The following is a 26,258-nucleotide window of genomic DNA, read 5'->3' as shown; positions in this document are numbered from 1 at the left end:
CTTCGATCATACCTTGTACACCGTGAAGTCGTTGTTCAAATTGGCGATATTGTTTCAGAATCATTTATCAACACTTCCGGAGTTCCTCAAGGTAGTACGCTGGGTCCACTGTTTTTTTCACTGTTCGTGAACGATGCAGTTTTCGTTCTAAGGCGTGGAGGAAAGCTGTTTTTTGCCGACGACTTAAATTTTTTTCTTGTTATACGAAATGAAGCCGATTGCCGTGAGCTACAGCATCTTATCGACACCTTTTATAGCTGGTGTGTAAGAAACATGATGGTCCTTAGTGTTGCAAAATGTTTTGTCATCAGCTATTTTCGAACGAGAAATTTGCTTACCTTCAACTATAACATCGCAGGAACTCAGCTGCAACGCGTTGACCACGTGAAGGATCTAGGAGTCATTCTTGATAAAAAGCTAGCGTATACTCATCACGTCTCTGCGTCCATCGACAAAGCCAATCGATGACTGGGATTTATTTTCAAAATTTCCAGTGAATTTCGTGATCCTCTGTGTTTCAAGGCTCTTTATTGCTCATTGGTGCGCCCGCAGTTGGAATTTGCAAACGTCGTTTGGTGCCCCTATCAAGCAACGTGGAGCCTTAGGATCGAAGCAGTCCAGTGTAAATTCATACGATATGCGTTAAGTGGATTGCCGTGGAACGATCCGTTAAACCTTCCACCTTACGAGGACCGTTGTCGTCTTTTAGAACTTAACACTTTAACGCATCGGAGATATGCAGCGCAGGCTACTTTCGTGTCAAAGATTCTGCTGGCTGAATATGATGACCCGGAGCTACTAGCGCAAATCAGCCTCTACGCGCCTACCCGTTCTCTTCGCCCATGAGCCCTGCTGCATTCTGAAATGCGCAGCACTAACTACGCTGCCAATAGTCCGATTTTAGCAATGAGTCGTCGCTTCAACGAGTTTGCTGAAATTTTCGACTTCGTCGTGAATTCTGTGCAGGTTCGTCGTCGTGTATTGTCACTAGTTTAATTGTGTTTAGTTTAACTTAATTTAGTTTAGTTCATTTAGACAAATTGTCAGTTGGACTTTTTTATACAAATACAAATACAAATAAATAGACGATGAAGAGTAATCCACAAACAACAAGCCATAACTTTTAAAGTATTCAAAATAGATATTTGAAGGCTTCAGTAAAGTTATTCGCAAAAGTAAGAGCTACAAATTTGCTGAAGGCATCATTTCGATATAATCACTTCCAAGAAAATTTGTGAAAATATCTCACTCATAGGGGGATTAATCAGCAAAAGAACAATACCAAAAAAAAGGGCATATTACCTCCATTATATTCTCCGAAGATACTAGGTTTGTTCCAGTATATGGAAGTTACTCCCTGTTGCTCCGGAGCAAAAAATTCTTGCTCCTTTTCATTCCGGTTTGCCACCAGAAGAAGAAAAACGAGAAGAAAATAGTACAGGAACGATTTTCTCCGTGTTTGCTCCGGAGTACTTCCAGTTTCTCCTGGTACTGGAACGAACCTACTATTAACCTAAAATAAGCCGTTTTGGCGTTAATAATAGATTACATGTTTTCGGTCATATTTCTGGCAATGGGAAATGATAAAAATCTTTCGTCCGCATTTAATGTTAAATATCTCTTTTGATAATAGTCCGATTTCAACAAGCTATAGCTTATTCGAAAGGTATTTGTATAAGCTGCCTAAAAATATATAAATTGTTAATCTATATTGTTCATTTCGGCAGATAATTTAAAAAAAACTGCAATAAACGCCATTTTCACACATTCAAACATTCATATCTTGCAAACTAAACATCAGAATCAAAAACAAATTAATAGCGTTCTTAGTGTGTGATATTTCTTTCATTTAAAATTGGTTTGGATAAGATCGGTTCAGCCATTGCTGAGAAACACGAATGAGAGTTTGTCCGTTACATACACACACAGACACACACACACAGACATTGTCCCAAATTGTCGAGCTGAGACGATAGGTATATAAGACCCGGCCCTCCGGGCCTCGGAAAAAACCTTGAAAGTTTCTATACATTTCTTTTATAAGAAATGTAAAACATGTTGATAAAAAATGGAATGTTAAACAAAAATTCATTGCAAAGAATAGGGATCTTTAGGGGTATGCGGGTTAAGGCATATCCTGATTCAGAATAGTACCGTGAGTTAATATCTCAGTCATTTTTTTCAATTTTTGGGCCCGAAATTAGTAAAAAAAACATTTTTTAGTTTGTTTCCTTTTAGGACCATAACACATCCAAACCCATGCGATTTGCACGACTCTATAGGTTGCCTTATCAGATCTACCATAGGTTGCATCAAAGGCCTTAGTATAAAGGTACGCAAAGAGTAGAATCCAACTTTGCTGCAGAGGTATCAGAGATGGATTCCAATTGTGCTCGATAGGTAGGCTTTTTTGACTTAACTCTTTGCGCAACTGTTCTCTATAGACTGTGGGTTGCATATGAAACTTGGGATGGCAGGTTGCTAGAGGATTGCAAAAGTACCAGATTATGCTGTGTGGAGTGCTGTCCCGGTTAACAATGAGGCAAACGAGATATTTGCAGATGTCATTTAGTAGGACAGCTGTCAGTTTATTGGTTAAATTTAATTTGGTTTTTTACATTTCTTATAAAAGAAATGTATAGAATTCGCTCAAACTTTCAAGGTTTTTTCTGAGGCCCGGAGGGCCGATTCTTATATACCAATCGACTCAGCTCGACGATTTGGGACAATGTCTGTGTGCGTGTCTGTGCGTGTGTGTATGTAACGGAAAAATTCTCATTCGTGTTTCTCAGCAATAGCTAAACCGATCTTATCCAAACCAATTTTAAATGAAAGAACTAAAAAACAGTAAGAACGCTATCAATTTGTTTTTGATTCTGATATTTAGTTTCCAAGATATGAATGTTTAAATGTGTAAAAATGGCGTTTTTTGCAGTTTTTTTTTAATTAACTGCCGAAATTGACAATATAGATTAACAATTTATATGTTTTTAGACAGCTTTAATGAATACCTTTCGAACAAGCTATAGATTGTTGAAATCAGACTATTATCAAAAGAGATATTTATAATTAAATGCGGGCGAAAGATTTTTATCATTTCCCATTGCCAGAAATATGACCAAAAACATGTAATCTATTATTAACGCCAAAACGGCTTATTTTAGGTCAATAGTCTATTCAGAGAATTTAATGGAAGCAATATGTCCTTTCTTTTGGCATTGTGCTTTTGCTGATTAATCCCCTTATGAGTGAGATATTTTCACAAATTTTCGTGGAAGTGATTATATCGAAATGATACCTTCAGCAAATTGGTAGCTCTTACTTTTGCGAATAACTTCACTGAAGACATCAAATATCCATTTTGAGTACTTTAAAAGTTATGGCTAGTTGTTAATGGATTACTCTTTGTCACCTATTTATTGTTCAATGTAGTAATAATCCATTGAAATAAGCTAAACATTATTTCGATAAAACGAATTTTGTATTTCATTTTTCTATCTACAACCGCTAGAAATAATCACCGAACACTTCCAAGTTGTCTGGAAGGAACTTGATAACTTATCAGTGCAAAAATGTTCATTTGTGCGAACCTTCTGACTGCAATTTTTCTAACTTATGACCATCGGATCGATCTGAAACATATCGGAAAATGAAAAGCGAAATAAATAACTCCATGCAACGGCGTAGTCAAGAGAAGGTTTTGGGGTTTAACACCATACAACCCCTCCCCACCAAAAAAAAATTGGATCGAGTTGAAAATTAATTGATGCAGATTGATTTAATTCAATATTACAATAACAATTATCTGATCCGTAGATTGATAACCTGTTGTTGTAAACATCATGAGGACTTTTGATAAATTGTCGGAATGGGGTCCTGATATGTAACTGATCTATTGGTCTTGATTTCACAGTTGTCTAATAGCATCAATATCAAATTCCTGCCAGAGTTCTGTAATCAATCATAATCCTCAGATTTCTTTTCAAATTGAGCTCGTTTTTGTAGAGATGTACTGTAATAAGGGTCTTTATTTAATAGGAAGCGAAGTTAAAATTGATTTAATGTCTATGAAACATAGAACTGCTCACCAAAAAAATGCATAACTTTCAACATTTGCTAAAAATGTTTTTGCCTTTCTCATTCACTCTAAAATTCGTCAATCTAATCCCGATCGGGAGGGCCGAGTGTCATATGCCAATCGACTCAGTTCGTCGAGATCGGAAAATGTCTGTGTGTGAATGTACGTGTGTGTATGCGTGTATGTGGGAAAAATGTGACCTCTGTTTCTCAGAAATGACACACATTTGCACAAAGTTAGTCTCAAATGAAAGGTACAACCTTCCCATCGGCTGCTATTGAATTTATTATTGATTGGACTTCCGGTTCCGGAGTTATGAGTTGAAGAGTGCAATCACACAGCAAATTCCCATATAATCTGAAATGAAAATTTTTTAAAATCAAATTTGTATTTTTGATGCCAAATGATTTTAAAATGCATGAAACGTTGAGATGTTTGACAAAAATGGACTTTTTTGGACTTTGGTACATTTTTGCCTTTCTCATATAGAAAGGTTATGCAATCACTCTAAAAATCGTCAATCATACCGGCCCGGAGGGAGTATGCAGTGAGGGGTTGCTACTTTAAAATTAAAACTAGTTTAAAATTTCCTAACAAGTTGAAAATTTTCAGCAGGACCTGGATCTCCCAGATCTTTCTCCATGATCCGCCGCTGGTTTCAAGTGATCCCTCTAAAAGTCGACATCAAGCATCGGACTGTCGGCATTCGAAAATTCTCCCTTTTTTTAGTCGGCAAAGTGGTCAGCGACCTTCAGCGACCAGCGACCTGTCAGCAGCGAGGATTTTGCGTCGCCATTTCATTTGTGAAAAAGTAGTTGGCGTCTGTGGAACTGGTGGAACTATCTTATCTTGAGGTAGGTATTTTGTTTGCATTGAAAGCTGGAAAATTCAATCTGCGACAATTGTATTGTTTAGTGCTAATCTATCACGTCGGAAGTAGTGCCCATTGTAGCGCACCATTGTATGATTAATGTGCACTACTTCCGATGTGATTCCCTTGCTTAGAGCAAGCGAAAATACGATTGTCGCTGGTAGGATTTTCCAGTTTTTAACTACATTAACATTTTGCAATTTTGTTATATGTATTATTTTCTTTCTTTGCAGCCGACGCATGCGACAGGGACGGTTTTTAGCAGACAGCAGTTTTTTCCGAGTGAACAGCAGAGAGGGCTCGTGCAGGTATTTCGTTCTTGACAAAGCACTACACCGGTGATGTCGATGTTACACTCATAATAGCGTTTTCGTTTTTACGTGGTGCTACACCGGTGTAGTGTTTTTACGTGGTGCTACACCGGCAAATCCCTACCGGTTTTGCGGCCAGGCCGCATCACACTACCACCGCTCCAAACGTCATTTTTACGTGCGCAATACCACTTCAGTATGTAGGAATAATTTATGTTTGCCTTTCTCAATAGAGAGGATATGCAATCACTCTGAAAGTCGGCATTTCAAACGAGGCCCGGAGGCTCAATCTCATACCATTTTACTCACTTCGTCGAGAACAGCAAATGTCTATGCGTATGTGTGCGTGTTTATGTATGTGTGAATGTATTTCTAAACTCACTTCTCAGAGATGGCTGTTCCGAATCTCTGAAACCTGATTTCAAACGAAAGATATGTCGCTCCCATAAACTGCTAGTTATTTTTTTATCGGACTTCCGGTTACGGGTGAAGAGTGCGGTCACACAGCAAACTTCCATTTGAACGTAACACTATAATGTCCAAATGGTGTAATGCATATTAAAAAGGGTCGCATAATTTTGCGGGTCTAGATCACTAACGATCATTCTAAGCAGTTTTTACTACATTGGCCACGTATGACGGTTCTCATTAAACTCGACCAAGCACACCGGCTCTCAGAAATGATAAGCAACCTTTTCGGGTCGGTGTGGTCTACTCGAGTCGAACCAGGCGGACATTCGATTCGAGCAAACTTTATGGGGAATAGTGGATAGATATTTCTTTTATGCGCATAGATTCTTTTTGCAAAATCCTAAAATACCTTCACTGGTATAGCTGTTCAGGATAATAATAATAGAAATAATTAAGGTTTGCCTGGTTCATAATGTAATGAATACAACAGAGTTGTAGGAAAAGTATTCACGAGTAAGGACTAATACTGCTAGTATGTTTACCGTTTCAATTAATAGTCGATTGATCCGCTTCGGACCTAGGAGACAAAAAGGAGATTAAGAAGAGACAAGCGGATTCAATGTGAAATTTGTCAATATGACGTTGACCCTTAGGCGATGGTAGGATAATTTTCCACAGGATGATAGACTAGATGACACGACGTTACACGCTCTAAACGTGTGCCAAATAGTTTGTATGAATGTAAGCCCGTATGTATGCCTGTATGCATGGATGTGTATAAAAGCAATGTATCCCTGAGCAACGCTCATGGGAAGCCAGGTGCGCGGTCGTAGGTGTGACCATAAAGCACTGAACGCACTGTCAAATGCAACGGTGAGACGGTAGGTGTACAGTTAATGCACATAGCCCGATTGCACACTGATAAATAACAATAACAATTGGCCACCTATGACGGTTCTTGATGTCCCCGGGTACTTTCCAAGTTCGTAAGTTAATGTCGCACCTTGTTATCAGCGAATTCTTGATCGATTTTTACAAACTTGGTTTCAAATGAAATATACAATACTCCTATGGACTGCCATTAGAGTTCATTAATATCAGACATTTGGTTTCAGTGTTACAGGTTGATTATTGCGTCCACATAGGAATTTTGAAAGGTTGGAAGGGATATCAAATTATTTCTATTTGCAAATCTAGATCACTGATGGCCAATCAAAGATTCTTTGAATATATTGTTCACTATCGATAGTTCCGGAATTTTCGGGTTCTGGACGTATTCCACATCGATTATTCGGTGAACCGATTTTCGTAAGCCAAATCTCAATCGGAGGGTGTAATATGCGATTGGGTGTTGTATCCTCCATCAACCTCTCCACTAGAGCCACCCGTGTTTCAAACTCGCCAAAAAACGTAAAGATGTATGGTGTTTAAAATTTATGATATACGTATACTCCTCCAAAAAGAGAATTTTCGGGAAATAGAAAATTTATATTACTAATTAGTAGACTGAGTTTGGTAGCTGAATTAAATTTTATAATTTGAATGTACGTATGCATCTTAGCATCATTGGCAGCAAAACTGTATCAAGCGCAGGATTGTGAACTGAGAGAACTACACAATTCAAAACTAACGTATCAACACGATATTACTCAGTGCAAGAACGGCCCAAGTCAAAAAATATCAAAAGTGGGTTAATCACAAATTATTGTGTGTTATTATGTAATGAATGCAATGACACGACTTCTGACCAAAAAATTAATTTGAAGGTATTTATTTGAATAAAATATTGTTTAGCATTTGAAAAAATATTCAAATATTCAAAAAGAAGATCGGCCCAAGTCGAATTGAGCCGTTTTTCGTTTTAGTCCTGGTGAGGGATAAGTAATCTTACATATGGTAATAAAAGTAATTTTTACGACTTTTGTACAGTACACATTTTTATTACATAAAGGCTTTTACACATAGAATATTTAAAACGATTTGATGGTACATCATGTCAAACTTTACAGTTATAACGTTCACTATTCGATACATGCATTTTTATATTGAATTAATATCGGATTCGTCCGAATCTCCGTTCGAAGTATTTTCAGTATGGGGCCGTTCATATACTACGTGACCAATAAAATCTTCATTTTTGACTCCCTCCTTCCCCACCGTGGACAAGCGAGGACAATTTCTGTACCACTACCTGCTTCTCACGATGTCCACGTGGACTTTCCAAAATTTTATTTCATAAATAGAAATGGATTTTCAATTCTGGGAGAAAATTTCACAATCTATTAACTTTATCCACAGAATATAGAATCTCTTTCAGAAATATCCTGGCAAATGTCTCATTTCTGAACGACGTAGTAAACTATTGGATTTACGGTTTAAAGAGTCATCATTACAACACAAAGTTGATATAGATAGATTGACAGATTATTGAGTTGCCTCGTAATTTTAACAAGCTTTCAAATCTAAAAATATTGCAATGTTCAAATGTTTTCAGTTTAAATAAATGTGCACATTCACACACTCATTTCAAAATTTTGAAAAATTCAAATGCAAATTTGTTTCACTTCCTTATATAAGTCAAAGATGTAATGCAAAGTCCAGGTGGACATTTCACATCCTCTTTACCCCGTCCCCGTGGACAAGCGTGTCCACGTGGTATATGGATAGCCCCAATCGGAATCAGAGTATGTGCCATCTGATAACATTGATTCTTCGGAAAGTTCTGATTTTAATTTGGCTTTGGAAGTTGCTGTAATATTCAAGATGGAAATTCAATGACCTGCAGCAGCAGTTATGCACAGCTTCTTAAAAAATTTAAGGACCTCTACTACAGCGAAAGATAAAGATGTTGATAAGTTCTTCGATAATAATTTGTGGCCTAAGTTCATGTTTTGGGAATTACGTTTTTTTTGTCTACGTTAGACCGGCCCAAGCGATTTTTATTTTTTTATAAACGAAACGTTGAATTTATGTTCAAAACTATCCTGGCATTATGCCATTTAGCCTTATGAAATTAAAATGCAGAGAAAAATTAATGGTCGTAAATAAATCGTAGAAACAAATTCAGTTTGTTTCATGTTCCGCTATATCTCAGATCAAGTTTTTTGCAGTTGGGCCGTTCTTGCACTGAGCCGTCATTTGTCATGAAATTGACTTATTTTGTATGAAATTTGCTTCTTTAATCTTCCGGCCATCACATCATATGATTTGGTATTCTTAGTATGTATAACAAACATAAGGGCATGTTCAGGAGCGTTTTATTTTATATAGGAGTTTCAAAGTAGAACTGGAACTGAAATATTCACATCCCCAGCAGAGCGTTTTGTTATATTATTTCGTACAGTTTTGTTTCAAAATTTAAAACTGTTATACGACGCCGTTCTATTTGTTGCTGATTTTTAAACACGTTTAGAACTGTGTTTTAAATACATGCAAAGTTTTTAGCAGGGACACTTAAAACAGATAGACTGGGAAAAAATAAATTTGAATGCAGTAACGCTGAAGGCATGGCGAGACATGAATTTTAAACTGAATAGAATACCCGCTAAAACTGCTGCTGGGGACAGAAAGTTTCAGTTTTAAAATTTCCAGTTTTATATAATAGAACTGTCAATATTATGAATCTAAAACTGAAACACTCCTGAACATGCTCTAACGATGTGACACAAGGTGCTAAAAGCATAATAAAATCCTACCACTCCTATTTTGCATTGGATTGTCTGGCCCTAAAGATATCACCAAGAGGCCGTTAATAAACGATGTCGTTTATTAACAGTTAGGGTGGAGCGTAATGCAAAATGATGTAGCGAAATAAAAACTGAAATTGAATTTGAGACGTACTAGTTGAGCAGGAGTAATAAAACTGACAACAAGTTGCAATGCGCTTGAAAAGGAAAGGTGTTTTAGATTATTTCCTTTTTTTTTCTGCGAGACATTGTTTATGAATGGCCCCCAAACAAACAATATTCCATAATGAATATCACGTAACATCGTTGTCAGAGCAGTGGGATCAAGGCCAAGTTCCCTCCGGTTCATGCTAAACTGAGAAGCATCATATATTTAGGCACCGAGAACAGACGTCCAGCGTAAACGTAAAAGTTGAGAAAAAATTTAAATTTACGGTCCAAAGAAAATTGTGATGGTTCTACCGTTGTTCCCTTTAGTGCGTGAGTTTTATTGAATAGACAGTGGACCACACAATTGATGCCCAAGTGACTATCTCAATTATACTGGATTATGCCAATATGATGACCGTAGTGGTCTAGCGAAGATTGGTTCAAATAGCAAAACAAGTATTTTAAACTTGTTTGTTCGACACCTTGGTGTCTTCTCAGTGATTTAGCTGTAACATATTAATCTGCCTAATTGAATCGAATAAGCAGATGGTATAGCGGAAGAGAGAGGTATTCAACAAAGTTAGGAAAACTAGGAGTGAGGACATCTGATGAGGAGGATTACACCTAGCAATATCCACTATATTAAACAAGCATAGTGGTGTTACAACAGAATAATTCAATCTGATTCAACAATAATTTAAGCAATCATTAATACACACTAGAACAGAAGGAATAACTGGTAGAATAGCTGAAGGGAATTTAGTAGCTACGTCATTTGTGTACAACCCCCTATGAATTTTGTTCTACCTATCCCAAAGCTGTTGCTGTAGCCTGGAATAAATAGCTAGAACAAAATCCATAGGGAATATTTTTTGTGGTATGTGTCCTGTCGCCTCGTGTGCCTCTCGGCATGACATTGTGCCTTGATGTGGTTCGGGGGCTTTTCCACCAAAGCAGTATTACAGTGATTATATCACAGAAACTTGGAATACGATTATTTTCTTTTTAGTTAAGCTACATTTTGATCAATTTTAGTACTTAACTTCCGACCTTTATTATCCACTGCCATGGTCAAATAATATACAATGTGGATTTAGGGCCCAATTCTCCCTGGAGGCACCCTTTCGTTACTATATTTTAAATTAGATCCATGCTAACACTCACTAACACAAATTGCTTATTCTCTAATAGGGTAATTTCGGGAGAGATGCCGCACTTTCTGTATCTCGTATGGTCACTTTTATACTGTAATATGATATTGTGAGTTTGTCTTTCGAAGAATTACAATCCTGGAGATGTAAAATAATCCTTATTATTAACTCACAAAATTTTTATTAATGATTATGTGCGTGCAGTTGCATCAAGGAGTGCCAAAAGTATTTCAGTACCACATTAAAATTTCGTTTTTTTTAAATTGTTCGATTTTTTTTGGTAGATCATGTATCGGTTGCATAGCTGGAACCTTTCATAATGCATTCTGATCATGAGCACGGTCATTCATAATTTCAGAGAAAAACGTCGTTGTGCGGCATCTCTCCCATACAATTGGAAGAGATCCCGCATCAAAATTGCGGGTGAGATGCCGCACTCGATGGCGGAGGATACGTAGCTAAAATGTACGGACCTAACACAGGGACATATAGGAATATGAGTCTATTTACCTATATATTTAAACGGGCGATATGTATCTAAATATTAGTTAATTTGGTTTATTCTTTAAAGTTTCAGGCACTAATTTTAGTAAACGCATTGATTTGTAGTGATGTCAATCTTGGGATAAAAATGAAAATTTCGACGAAAATGAACCTCAAGCACAAACAACCAAAAACTGCTTTTAAGGAACCCCAACCAATATATCGCTCGTACAAATATATAAATAAATAGTACCCTTAATTAAGTTACTCCAACTTAACCGTTACACAAGGTTGCAAAAGAAAAATATTTTTAAAATGTTGAATAAAAAATGTTTCTAGGAATGGTATTACCCCTTAAGAAAAATGATGCTGGCCGATTTATAGGTGTTATCTAGAAAAACTTTAGAAAGAGCACTGCGGAGAGAAAAGCCGCATTTTTGGCAACGTATGCCCCGGCCTTGTATGGCAACACGTCCAATGTTATAAGGATAGGCAATGTTCGATTGGATTCGTTTTTTGACAGCTAAACGCGAATACAATCGATCCAAAATGGAGTCTCCGCATTTCTCTTTCTAGAGTTTTTCCAGTGTTATCAAACTTCTTGAAACTCAGCTGAAGACAAAAACATCAACGATAGCTAAAAATATTTTTGTTCACCATTTTTCAGTATGTGACCATGGTGCTGCATCTCACCCGCACATGCGGCATCTCTCCCGCAATGACCTTTTTTTTAAAAAAAAATGTTCATGGAAATTTGATGATTTCATCACAAACTAACAGACATAACACTCAAAAATAAAGCTTCGCCCGCTTTAACGGTCATTTTAAATATATTTGTAGTTGGAACTGTGGCCACATTTGAAATTATGGCGCCACTGACATATGAACAAGCATATGGGGGATAGACCACTAGTGAAAAATTGTTCGCAAACCTGAGGGGTAACCCACCAGTAAATGAGTGGTTGGGACTGTGGATAAAAGGTGGAGCTAGTGTTCTGGGATAATTGTCGGATCGATGTTTTTTTATGGAATTCCCTCATAGTGTTATGCCTGTTAGTCTGTGATTTCATGACAAAAACCATTTCACAGTTTTCGAAACTTGTCGCAACTGATAAAAATGATTTTATCAAATATTTAATAGTTTACTTTGATGCAGGATCGATTTTAAGAAATGTGCGGCATCTCTCCACAAATTACCCTATACACTCACAATCTCTCATTCCAAACGTACAAACGTGACCTTCGCGATAACACAAACCTGGTCACAACTGCAAACGCCCGCGATCTCGCCAACATTCAAGAACACCCGGTAATTAAGTGAACATTTGCAGCTAAAAATTTACTGACGCGGTTTCAAGCATCAACCCACCACTCGCGCAATCATGGATCGGTCACGTCCGGAAGTCTTTACCCTTGATCCTAGCAGCCCACACTCATGCCATCAGTTGGACCAATAGAAATAAAAACTAGACAAGACGTCCACGCGCGATCATTGAACAATACGCGAACATGCGAATGGCCACACGCTTATAAAAATAATAATCACGCGAAGTAACATACACACTAGCTCAACTGACAAAAACTTCAACATACAGACGCTCGAGTCCTTCGCGATGATCCACGCACAACCACTCTCACGATCTCGCAAACAGGATAACACCCCGGAGACTAAATGAACGGTTTATACACAAGAGGTCACATACACGCGACAAACATAATGCTTGAGCCCTTCGCGATCATACACGCAACCTACACCCGCGCTCTCGCAGACACGATAACATCCCGGTGATAATATGAACGTCTCAGCACTTATAGACATTCAAACGTGGTCTCAAGCATGAACCTACAGTCCCCCGCACTCGCGCGATCATGAATCACGTCGGTCACGCCCGAAAGTCTCTATCCTAGATTCCAGAAGTCTAGCTCATGTCTTCAATTGAATAAAATAAAAAAAAAGCTCTCATATCCACTGGCCAACACGTTCCATGGCGACATGACCGGGAACTCTAGTGATATGGAGTAACTCACTCCCTGTCAGAATGTGATCCGTACACCGAAGACTAAATATCAGAATGACGGTTCGCGTGGCCATCCAAGAACACAATGTGAATGGCCACAGGGTTACGAAGTCGAATTTATTCACGCGAAGTAACATACACGCGACAAGCACGTCAACATACGAAGGCTTATGTTCCTCGCGATCATCTACGTACAAATAAGTTCGCGATCGCGCAAACTTTATAACACTCCGGTAACAATGAAAACGTTTTAGTACTTACGAAATTACGAACGCGGCCTCAAACGCACACCCACAAACGCGCGCGGTCATGAATCGGTCACATCCGGAAATATCTACCCTCCATTCAAGCAACTAGGTCCATACATTCAGTTATACCAATCAAAAAATAAAGCTCATATCTACTAGACAACATGACTGGCAACTCTAGTGATGTGGAAGAACACACTTTCTTTTAGAATTTGAACCGTACACGAAATATTAAGTATCAGATTCACGGTCCGCAAGCGATCATTCTAAAACACGCGAATATGCGAAAGGCAAACGGTTTTGATATAGAATTTATACACGCGACGTTACATATACGTTAGCAAACGTTACAAACGCACACGCATCATACAAACGCACACGCGATCGAACACGTTCACGTACAAATGCTCGTGTCTTTCGCGATGATACACGCGATCGCGAAATCCCTACGCTCGCACACACCTGAACCGTACAATAAATATCACATTCAGTAAAATACAGTCGGAAATGATCCAGAATTCTGGCTGGTTCTAGTTACTATTCGAAACTATTTGAAATATGTTTCAAGTTTTTGTTATAAAATCATTTATTGTTATTTTCTCCACAATGCAATTATATTTAAAACCTGTTTTATTTAATTAAATTTTAAACGCGTTATGTTTTTTAGAGTTTGGTATTTGTGAGTAACTTATTAAAACGGCGTATTTTCATCACGAAATATTGCTTTTTGAAGAAAATAAATATATATTTTGGAAAATTTTACTTAAAAACATATTGCTTTGAAATGATATTTAGTATTAATAGTGTATAACAAAATTATATTTATGACTATATTAGGAAATTTAGAAGCATACTTAAAGTCGTTGTGAAAAATGCTTTCTTACTAATAACTTCTTAATAATGCAATCACTGTTTCTTCTATGTTTAGGCTTACATTAACAAAAAATCATTGTTTTTGTAATTGTATTTTTCAACTTTTTTGTCTATTCTTTTTGAAAAATTTCATCAAAAAATATTCGCAGAGAAGAATTAGAACTCGCTATCATATAGTTTTGCTGAACAAATGGCGATTTTCGAACAGTATAATTTAAAGGTAGCGTATTCAAGATCTCATACGCCTTTTTTAAATATTACTCTTGAATAAACACTGCTTGTTTAACCAGGCAAAATACTTAGTCTCCAATATAGATGAAACGTAAGAAGTTTCATCATTGTCGAAGATGGTCACCATTTTTGACGTAATTGAATCAAACTTGATGCAATTGCTTTATAGCAGAAAACATCTGTCACGTTACATAAGATCAACTGTGTTTTCTCAAAAATGAATAAAATTATAAGGTTTTCACAATACAGTTTCAAAAGGTAGACTCAAAGTAGTAAGAAAAAATGTAGGTTAGATATTGTATGCAAACTGTTGGTGTGGTCCACAAAACTTTTTCGATTTTTTGATCTGTCACGTTACAAGTTATTTGTTTTTCATTACTTTACGATTAAAAAAAAGCATTTTTCCATATTCATCTTAAATTTTCAAGCAATATCAAATTTAAATTAGACTGCGATGGAAAAATGTGGTTCCAGCCAAAAAGTTGAAAATATGAATTTTGTTTACCTTTTTATCTCCTTAAGGTCTTTCAGTCATTTTCAGGTCATGCAAGAAGCATCAACAAACTTTTATAAATGACAGACATGGATTTTTTTTCTGCGCTCATAATTCATTTTGTTTAATATTAGAGGTTATATACAAATGGAAAAAAAACTTGCCATTGTGGTTGCCATTTTCGGAACCTTGACCATATACATACAAACATTGACTTTTATATATATATATATATATATATATATATATATATATATATATATATATATATATATATATATATATATATATATATATATATATATATATATATATATATATATATATATATATATATATATATATATATATATATATATATATATATATATATATATAGCGACATAATTTATATTCGCCGTGCGGGAACAGATTCGAATAATTGTCGAATTTGTACGGCTGATGCTGCGACGCATCAATAGTGACTCGATCCAATCTACGTTTGATTTGCGATGAATGTTGATTTCCGTTAAATTTTCTGTTAGATTTGTTTTTTGTTTTCTCCATTCTACTGCAAATAATGAATATAGAAAGCTATTAGTCGGATTAAATAATACATGGAAATTTTGGCCTACCGGAACGTAATTTTGTTGCAGAATGCACTGGATCAAATTCAACATGACCTGTCGGGGCTACAATGGATCTCATCCGAGTCAAAGCAGTTACCGTCGCACTGGAAGTAATGCTATGGTTGCTGGTGCACATATGGAAATCGAACTCCGTCGAGGGCAAAATGCCAGCCCCGTTCACCATCGTGCTTTTCGAATTGATATCCGCCTTTTCCCATCCACTGCGTATGTAGAAGCTTCATCACGACGATAAACGTGACGTAATGACCGGATCGTCGAATTCCTATAACAGAATTTATTTATAGTGATCGGATGTATTATAGAGTTCAGGCATTTACCTTCAAACTAGTTGCTGGTGCGGGAAGTTTATGCAATACAGTTATACGTTGTTCGGTCTAAATTTCGATTCGTAAAACTGCTTGTCGCCGATTGGCGCAGGGCGTACATCGGATTGTTGCGGATGTTCTGTGTCGTCACTCACCAGTGGTCGTACCAGACTGTTATCCAACCAGGACCAACAGATGCGTTACTCCCGTCCAGCAACAACTGGACCAAAGGCCAGATAGATAAATATTTTCTTTGGCTCGATTTGACCATTGCGGGAAACCTGTTCAACAGGTTGTATCTTTTCAGTGCCTTAAACACCATGTACGATACGAATTTGCACAAAACGTGACAGAACCCTTCACCATCGTGTCGTTTTTACTCCAGCCCGTTGAAGAATTCGGTTGGAGCTGACTCCTCGCCTTGATGTTTGCTACCTTATTGCAGGTTTTTCAGCAGGTCGAAGAAGGCGACAGCGTCAGCGCAACCGAATTCAGGTTCATCAGCGACATAACATATATTTGCCGTGCGGGAACAGATTCGAATAATTGTCGAATTTGTACGGCTGATGCTGCGACGCATCAATAGTGACTCGATCCAATCTACGTTTGATTTGCGATGAATGTTGATTTCCGTTAAATTTTCTGTTAGATTTATTTTTTGTTTTCTCCATTCTACTGCAAATAATAAATATAGAAAGCTATTAGTCGGATTAAATAATACATGGAAATTTTGGCCTACCGGAACGTAATTTTGTTGCAGAATGCACTGGATCAAATTCAACATGACCTGCCGGGCCTACAATGGATCTCGTCCGAGTCAAAGCGGTTACCGTCGCACTGGAAGTAATGCGATGGTTGCTGGTGCACATATGGAAATCGAACTCCGTCGAAGGCAAAATGCCAGCCCCGTTCACCATCGTGCTTTTCGAAATGGTATCCGCCTTTTCCCATCCGCTGCGTGTGTAGAAGCTTCGTCACGACGATAAACGTGACGTAATGACCGGATCGTCGAATTCCTATAACAGAATTTATTTATAGTGATCGGATGTATTATACTGCCGCTAGAAGCATAATTGTCCCATGTTGTATGGGAATCCCTATACACATGGGACAATTATGATTCTAGCAGCAGTATAGAGTTCAGGCATTTACCTTCAAACTATTTGCCAGTACGGGAAGTTTATGCAATACCGACTGATACACGTCAAGTAATCGGACTGTATCGTCGATTAACTAGCAAAAAAAGAATTTTATTATTGGCACGGTCATGTTAGCGTGCGCTATAATACGCTTGCACTGCCGCTAGAACCATAACTGTCCCATGTGCTATGGGAATCCCTATACACATGGGACAATTATGCTTTTAGCGGCAGTACATGTGTTGCGCGTGTTAGTGCCCCATTTTGAATAATCAGAGATAACGTGAGCAATTGTTTCGCAATAGCTTGCTCGAGCAAATGGGGTGAACGGGTAAGGGAAAGCCAAAATAAATTTAACGACGAAATAATTTTACAACTCAAGCAAGAGCATGTAGGTAATATGCAATCCGGTTGCTCTAACTCTGCTGGATATAAAACATACATGGTTTATGTTCATTTGTTATTTTTCAGAATGGCGAATATCAGATGCATATGAAAAGCTAGAGAAGAATTTTCGTGCAGATTATTCCCGAAGACAACGCATCTTCTCCCCGGACGAATCTTGAACATTTTTATGTTCCTCTGGTAAAAAAAAATCGCAAATTAAAAGCTAGTAACATGGATAAAAATTACATAAAGCACAATAGACATCAGTTTCTCGTCGTAAATCTTTGATCAAATTCAACGTTAATGTGGTAATATCTAACTGCACAAACAACATTCACTGGTTGCTTTTACAGGACAGCTTTTTTGGAGGGTGCATCCATTGTTTTGTTTTAATTTATCGTAAATGTAAGAAGGAACTTTTTCTGCATACTTTTTAAACATATTTACTGAATTTTTCTGCAAGATGAGATTAAATTGTTTAAAAAACATCGAGAAAAACAATGAAAATTTGAACAAATATGTTGATATGTCGATTGTAGCAAGCTGTGTACTTATCACCTTATACTGTGAGTTGGCTGTAACGTTTCGAGTTTTTGCGAGGCCATCGTTCAGAAGAAAATGTAGATATGACTTATGATCGTCTTAAACGACTGCTATCAGCCGTCGTCACTTTAAATCAAAAGTTCTAATTCTGATCTGAGATGCTACAAATAAATGTAAGTTGAACTGAATAGAATAACTCAATATTTTTAATACTTCTCGAAATAATGCATTGTGTTAAATCTCTAAGTGTGTATAGCTTGCATAAATAGCGTAAAAGATGATTTTTTTTTAAATCTTTCAGAGGGTGAGGGTGTGCGAAGACATACCTACCAAGCAAACTACTAAGCACTAAAGAATCATTATATCTATCCAACTATCTATCTATCTATCTTCTATATATATATATATATATATATATATATATATATATATATATATATATATATATATATATATATATATATATATATATATATATATATATATATATATATATATATATATATATATATATATATATATATATATATATATATATATATATATATATATATATATATATATATATATATATATATATATATATATATATATATATATATATATATATATATATATATATATATATATATATATATATATAGAAGATAGATAGATAGATAGTTGGATAGATATAATGATTCTTTAGTGCTTAGTAGTTTGCTTGGTAGGTATGTCTTCGCACACCCTCACCCTCTGAAAGATTTAAAAAAAATCATCTTTTACGCTATTTATGCAAGCTATACACACTTAGAGATTTAACACAATGCATTATTTCGAGAAGTATTAAAAATATTGAGTTATTCTATTCAGTTCAACTTACATTTATTTGTAGCATCTCAGATCAGAATTAGAACTTTTGATTTAAAGTGACGACGGCTGATAGCAGTCGTTTAAGACGATCATAAGTCATATCTACATTTTCTTCTGAACGATGGCCTCGCAAAAACTCGAAACGTTACAGCCAACTCACAGTATAAGGTGATAAGTACACAGCTTGCTACAATCGACATATCAACATATTTGTTCAAATTTTCATTGTTTTTCTCGATGTTTTTTAAACAATTTAATCTCATCTTGCAGAAAAATTCAGTAAATATGTTTAAAAAGTATGCAGAAAAAGTTCCTTCTTACATTTACGATAAATTAAAACAAAACAATGGATGCACCCTCCAAAAAAGCTGTCCTGTAAAAGCAACCAGTGAATGTTGTTTGTGCAGTTAGATATTACCACATTAACGTTGAATTTGATCAAAGATTTACGACGAGAAACTGATGTCTATTGTGCTTTATGTAATTTTTATCCATGTTACTAGCTTTTAATTTGCGATTTTTTTTACCAGAGGAACATAAAAATGTTCAAGATTCGTCCGGGGAGAAGATGCGTTGTCTTCGGGAATAATCTGCACGAAAATTCTTCTCTAGCTTTTCATATGCATCTGATATTCGCCATTCTGAAAAATAACAAATGAACATAAACCATGTATGTTTTATATCCAGCAGAGTTAGAGCAACCGGATTGCATATTACCTACATGCTCTTGCTTGAGTTGTAAAATTATTTCGTCGTTAAATTTATTTTGGCTTTCCCTTACCCGTTCACCCCATTTGCTCGAGCAAGCTATTGCGAAACAATTGTTCACGTTATCTCTGATTATTCAAAATGGGGCACTAACACGCGCAACACATGTACTGCCGCTAAAAGCATAATTGTCCCATGTGTATAGGGATTCCCATAGCACATGGGACAGTTATGGTTCTAGCGGCAGTGCAAGCGTATTATAGCGCACGCTAACATGACCGTGCCAATAATAAAATTCTTTTTTTGCTAGTTAATCGACGATACAGTCCGATTACTTGACGTGTATCAGTCGGTATTGCATAAACTTCCCGTACTGGCAAATAGTTTGAAGGTAAATGCCTGAACTCTATACTGCTGCTAGAATCATAATTGTCCCATGTGTATAGGGATTCCCATACAACATGGGACAATTATGCATCTAGCGGCAGTATAATACATCCGATCACTATAAATAAATTCTGTTATAGGAATTCGACGATCCGGTCATTACGTCACGTTTATCGTCGTGACGAAGCTTCTACACACGCAGCGGATGGGAAAAGGCGGATACCATTTCGAAAAGCACGATGGTGAACGGGGCTGGCATTTTGCCTTCGACGGAGTTCGATTTCCATATGTGCACCAGCAACCATCGCATTACTTCCAGTGCGACGGTAACCGCTTTGACTCGGACGAGATCCATTGTAGGCCCGGCAGGTCATGTTGAATTTGATCCAGTGCATTCTGCAACAAAATTACGTTCCGGTAGGCCAAAATTTCCATGTATTATTTAATCCGACTAATAGCTTTCTATATTTATTATTTGCAGTAGAATGGAGAAAACAAAAAATAAATCTAACAGAAAATTTAACGGAAATCAACATTCATCGCAAATCAAACGTAGATTGGATCGAGTCACTATTGATGCGTCGCAGCATCAGCCGTACAAATTCGACAATTATTCGAATCTGTTCCCGCACGGCAAATATATGTTATGTCGCTGATGAACCTGAATTCGGTTGCGCTGACGCTGTCGCCTTCTTCGACCTGCTGAAAAACCTGCAATAATGTAGCAAACATCAAGGCGAGGAGTCAGCTCCAACCGAATTCTTCAACGGGCTGGAGTAAAAACGACACGATGGTGAAGGGTTCTGTCACGTTTTGTGCAAATTCGTATCGTACATGGTGTTTAAGGCACTGAAAAGATACAACCTGTTGAACAGGTTTCCCGCAATGGTCAAATCGAGCCAAAGAAAATATTTATCTATCTGGCCTTTGGTCCAGTTGTTGCTGGACGGGAGTAACGCATCTGTTGGTCCTGGTTGGATAACAGTCTGGTACGACCACTGGTGAGTGACGACACAGAACATCCGCAACAATCCGATGTACGCCCTGCGCCAATCGGCGACAAGCAGTTTTACGAATCGAAATTTAGACCGAACAACGTATAACTGTATTGCATAAACTTCCCGCACCAGCAACTAGTTTGAAGGTAAATGCCTGAACTCTATAATACATCCGATCACTATAAATAAATTCTGTTATAGGAATTCGACGATCCGGTCATTACGTCACGTTTATCGTCGTGATGAAGCTTCTACATACGCAGTGGATGGGAAAAGGCGGATATCAATTCGAAAAGCACGATGGTGAACGGGGCTGGCATTTTGCCCTCGACGGAGTTCGATTTCCATATGTGCACCAGCAACCATAGCATTACTTCCAGTGCGACGGTAACTGCTTTGACTCGGATGAGATCCATTGTAGCCCCGACAGGTCATGTTGAATTTGATCCAGTGCATTCTGCAACAAAATTACGTTCCGGTAGGCCAAAATTTCCATGTATTATTTAATCCGACTAATAGCTTTCTATATTCATTATTTGCAGTAGAATGGAGAAAACAAAAAACAAATCTAACAGAAAATTTAACGGAAATCAACATTCATCGCAAATCAAACGTAGATTGGATCGAGTCACTATTGATGCGTCGCAGCATCAGCCGTACAAATTCGACAATTATTCGAATCTGTTCCCGCACGGCGAATATAAATTATGTCGCTAATGAAACTGAATTCGGTTGCGCTGACGCTGTCGGCTTCATCGACATGCTGAAAGGCCTGCAATAAGGTAGTAAACATCAAGGCGGAGGAGTCAGCTCTAAACGAATTCTTCAGTTGGCTGGAGTAAAAACGACTCGATCACGTTTTGCTTATCTACCACGAGTAGATGAAAAGATACAACCTGTTGAACGGGTTTCCCGCAATGGTCAAATTGAGCCGGAGAAAATATTTCTCTAACTGACATTGCAGTGCAGTTGTTACTGGACGGGAGTAACGTGTCTGTTGGACCTGGTTGGATAACAATCTGGTACGACCACTGGTGAGTGACGACACAGAACATCCGCAACAATCCGATGTAGGCCGTGTGCCAATCGGCGACAAGCAGTCTTTCGAGTCGAAATCTTGGCCGAACAACGTATAGCAGCATTGCCTAAACTTCCCGTACCAGATTGAAGGTAAATTCTCTATAATGCATGCAACCACAATTAATAAGTTCTGTTATAGGAATTCGACGATCCGGTCATTACGTCATGTTTATCGTCGTGACGAAGCATCTACTCACGCAGCGGATGGGAAAAGGCGGGTACCATTTCGAAAAGCACGATGGTGGACGATGCTAGAATTTTTGCCCTTGACGGAGCTCAATTTCTATGTGTTCACCAACAACTATCGCACTACTTCCAGTGCGACGGTAACCGCCTTAACTCGGACGAGATACATTGTAGGCCCGGCAGGTCATGTTGAATTTGATCCAGTGCATTCTGCAACAAAATTACGTTCCGGTAGGCCAAAGTTTCCATATATTATTTAATCCGACTAATAGTTTTCTATATTTATTATTTGCAGTAGAATGGAGAAAACAAAAAAACAAATCTAACAGAAAATTTAACGGAAATCAACATTCATCGCAAATCAAACGTAGATTGGATCGAGCCACTATTGATGCGTCACAGCATCAGCCGTACAAATTCGACAATTATTCGAATCTGTTCCCGCACGGCAAAGATATGTTATGTCGCTGATGAACCTGAATTTGGTTGCGCTGACGCTGTCGCCTTCTTCGATATGCTGAAAGGCCTGCAATAAGGTAGTAAACAGAAATGCGTAGGAGTCAGCTCTAAACGAATTCTTCATTTGGCTGGAGTAAAAACGACTCGAAGATGAAGGTCCTATCACGTTTTGCTTATCTACCACGAATAGTGCAAATTTGTCTCGCACATGGTGTTCAAGGCACTGTACAACCTGTGAAATGGGTTTCCCGCAACGGTCAAATTGAGCCGAAGAAAATATTTCTCTAACTGACATTGCAGTGCAGTTGTTACTGAACGGGAGTAACGCGTCTCAGTTGTTACTGAACGGGAGTAACGCGTCTGTTGGACCTGATTGGATAACAATCTGGCACGACCACTGGTGAGTGACGACACAGAACATCTGCAACAATCCTATGTAGGCCGTGTGCCAATCGGCGACAAGCAGTTTTTCGGGTCGAAATCTTGGCCGAACAATGTATAGCAGCATTGCCTAAACTTCCCGTACCAGCAACTAGATTGAAGGTAAATTCTCCATAATGCATGCGACCACAATTAATAAATTCTGTTATAGGAATTCCACGATCCGGTCATTACGTCACGTTAGCATCTACATACGCAGCCGGCGGGAAAAACGGATTACATTGGGAAGCGCACGATGGTAAACGGTGCTGGTATTATGCACTCAACGGAGTTCGCTTTCCATATTTGCACCAGACCAGCACCGTAGCATTGCTTCCAGTGCGACGATAATTATGCTTTTTTATATTCTTTTTATGCTTGGAAAGCGCAATTGTTGAATATAAAATGTAAATAAAACAGATTGCATCAACTGGTTTATTTTTTTTTAATGAAAAATGAATAAAAAAGAAATCTGACGGATCAAAAAGAAGAAGAGTGCCAAAATAGTGAGCACGACGGTGTCCGATTCTCTATAGCTTGACATCGGAGCTACGTAGCTCTTATATCGCCTGACGATTTTGACAACTTCGAAGCCCGACAGTCCGATTTCGATGGTGCAAAACAGCACGATATAGTTCTTATATAAAGCGCGGTGTAGCTCTTACTTCGGACCTCATCGGCCTGATCGTCAGCCCGATTGTCAGGCCGACTCGGCCCGACATTTTTCACTGGGATGTTTCAGTATCACATAGTATCTCAAGATCGTGGCTGTCGATCCATTGTATGTATGTGCAAATCGTACTGAACATGTAATATTCATTTCCACCATTGTATTGAACATAACCAGCCATGGAATCGTAGTCTGGACAAATGAGACAAGCACAATTGCACCACTAGGTGGATTAAAACAGGTTTTTTTTTTTTTTTTTTTTCCATACGTTTATTTGACACGGCATTTGCAAAAGCTTTTTACGCCAGTTTCTTTTTTTACATAGCACGTTACAAAAATCCTTAAGACTAATTTTAACTATACTAGTACTTTGTCTAAAACTAACACTGAAATCACTTTATTGTTTGCTTTTTTCCTTACATTGTTGTATTTCATAATGATCTAGTATTTTCGGGTGCATTTATTTACTTTTTTTTCTGTTTTTGTCTAAATTTAAATACTAAATATTCTAGGACACTTTAATTGGTGAATGATTAGCCTTGGATGAGAGTATGAGGAGATGAATTTAATTAAATTTTGACAGACGCTGTTTTTAGAAAATGATAGATAAGTTCCATGTATAGAGGATCGCGATACGCCAGGATGTCTCTAACAGGAACATGGATTGGTCTTCCTCGGACTTGTAAAGAATCTACTAATTGTGATCTGGCTTCACGATATTCAGTGCAGGACCAAACAACATGCTCAATGTCGTGGTAACCTTCTCCACAAGCACAATGATTACCCTCAGCGAGCCCAATACGACGGAGATGCGCATCTAAAGTATAATGATTGGACATGAGCCTAGACATCACACGGATGAAGTCCCGACTTACATCCAATCCTTTGAACCATGCCCTCGTTGATACTTTAGGGATAATTGAGTGTAGCCATCGTCCCATATCTCCATTGTCCCAAGATGTTTGCCAACTAGCAAGTGTCCTCTGTCGAGAAGCGCTATAAAATTCATTGTAAGCGATGGGTCTTTCATATATTTCACCATCTAGTGCACCAATCTTGGCTAAATTATCAGCTTTCTCATTGCCCGCAATAGAGCAATGGGCAGGGAGGCAAAAAACAGGTTTTTATTTTGGGAAGTTGAGACGAAAACGTAATATGATTAATAACGAGGGTTACACTTTCCGAATGTAGAGAGAAATTTATGAAAAATGACGATTTCCATTCGACTCTAGCAGGTTCTGATCGATTTTGATGAGCATTTGATTTTTGTTTTATGACCAACAATATGTATAGGTCAAATGTTCTAAAACAGTAATTTAGGGTCAAGATAGCACCATTTTGAAACCGCCAATTTCGGAGGTTGAGTATCTTCGATGAGTTTTACAAACGTTAAACAGCGCATTATTTGATAAAATAATTTTGACGGTATATCGTCCAAGAAGAATTTATGGTGAATTTTCTCAGGTTAATATTCATGACTACAATAAAGTCTCAACAAATTCGCTAAAGACACGAACTCTGTTACTATTTTCTGAAAAATTAATTCTGCATAATTTTAAAACTTCAAAAACTACGGTTTCGGAATTATGCCGTTTGGACAGTATGATCGATTTTCACCAAACCCCCACCAAACCCCCACCAAACCGAATTTCTGGCTACGCCGCTGACTTCAAGTAAGTAGAAACAAAGTCGTTCTACACTCGTTCACAAGAAACTTCTTCAAATGCTGAATATCTATTATAATACATTGAAACCCCGATTTCATCAGCCAAATATGAACATATGTTTGATGGGCTCTAGCAGACGAACAAGACTGAATTCAAGTAAATCTTTTCTTGAGCATGTTTTCCTTATCATGAAGATGGAAATATGCAAAAATAAAAAGTTCATCATAATCAGAAATAGTTATCAGACTACATCAAGGGACGGGAAGAATATTTTAACAGCTTCAGTTTATTATAAAGAAAAAAATGACCGATTTAGTCAATATCCCCATTTTGTCAGCCTAAAATACACCATGAAACTGATAAAAATGGGTCTTTATTGTATGTATTATTCACTGTGTTTCACATTAATAGGTACATTTCATTTTTGGGGATTTTTTATTGCATCGAACTACAACAATTTTTAAGTAGCTTTTAAATTTTATAGACTTCTTCCAAAATTTGGCGAACCTATTCCAATTCGTATACCAATTAATTGGTATACTTGAGGGTTTAAATGTTGCAGATAGAGAAAATACTGAAATTTTCAGCTTTTTACATTTCTTACAAAAGAAATGTATAGGATTCGCTCAAACTTTGATAAATTTTTACGAGGCCCGGAGGGCCGAGTCTCATATACCAATCGACTCAGCTCGACAAATTGAGACAATGTCTGTATGTGTGTGTATGTGTGTATGTATGTATGTATGTACAAAATGTCATGTAATTATCTCAGCAATGGCTGAACCGATCTTAATGAAACTAGTGTCAAATGAAAGGCCTAACGT

At 37.5% G+C, this 26,258-nt stretch overlaps 1 protein-coding gene and 3 long non-coding RNA genes across 4 annotated transcripts in view; 2 read left to right on the top strand and 2 right to left on the bottom strand.

The window, feature by feature from the left end:
* Positions 1–26,258, bottom strand: part of LOC131678308 (neuroligin-1-like) — a 1,556,576-nt gene that overhangs the window by 975,286 nt on the left and 555,032 nt on the right. The gene's annotated exons all lie outside the window — the stretch shown is intronic.
* Positions 4,856–22,993, top strand: LOC131678316 (uncharacterized). Its single transcript, XR_009303624.1, has 8 exons — positions 4,856–4,932; positions 5,183–5,257; positions 19,878–19,958; positions 20,095–20,371; positions 20,436–21,098; positions 21,154–21,430; positions 21,495–22,449; positions 22,514–22,993. It is a non-coding gene; the product is annotated as an uncharacterized LOC131678316 (long non-coding RNA).
* On the bottom strand, positions 15,409–17,231 carry LOC131678317 (uncharacterized). The gene is made up of 5 exons (XR_009303625.1): positions 17,091–17,231; positions 16,678–16,954; positions 15,951–16,613; positions 15,619–15,895; positions 15,409–15,554 (listed from the first exon to the last, which is right to left on the bottom strand). It is a non-coding gene; the product is annotated as an uncharacterized LOC131678317 (long non-coding RNA).
* Positions 23,039–23,530, top strand: LOC131678318 (uncharacterized). Its single transcript, XR_009303626.1, has 2 exons — positions 23,039–23,220; positions 23,270–23,530. It is a non-coding gene; the product is annotated as an uncharacterized LOC131678318 (long non-coding RNA).

Source organism: Topomyia yanbarensis, chromosome 2 (genome assembly GCF_030247195.1).
Source record: "Topomyia yanbarensis strain Yona2022 chromosome 2, ASM3024719v1, whole genome shotgun sequence".
Classification (NCBI taxonomy): domain Eukaryota; kingdom Metazoa; phylum Arthropoda; class Insecta; order Diptera; family Culicidae; genus Topomyia; species Topomyia yanbarensis.
The sequence above is the reverse complement of the archived record's forward strand: the minus strand, read 5'-3'. Positions and strand labels throughout refer to the sequence as shown.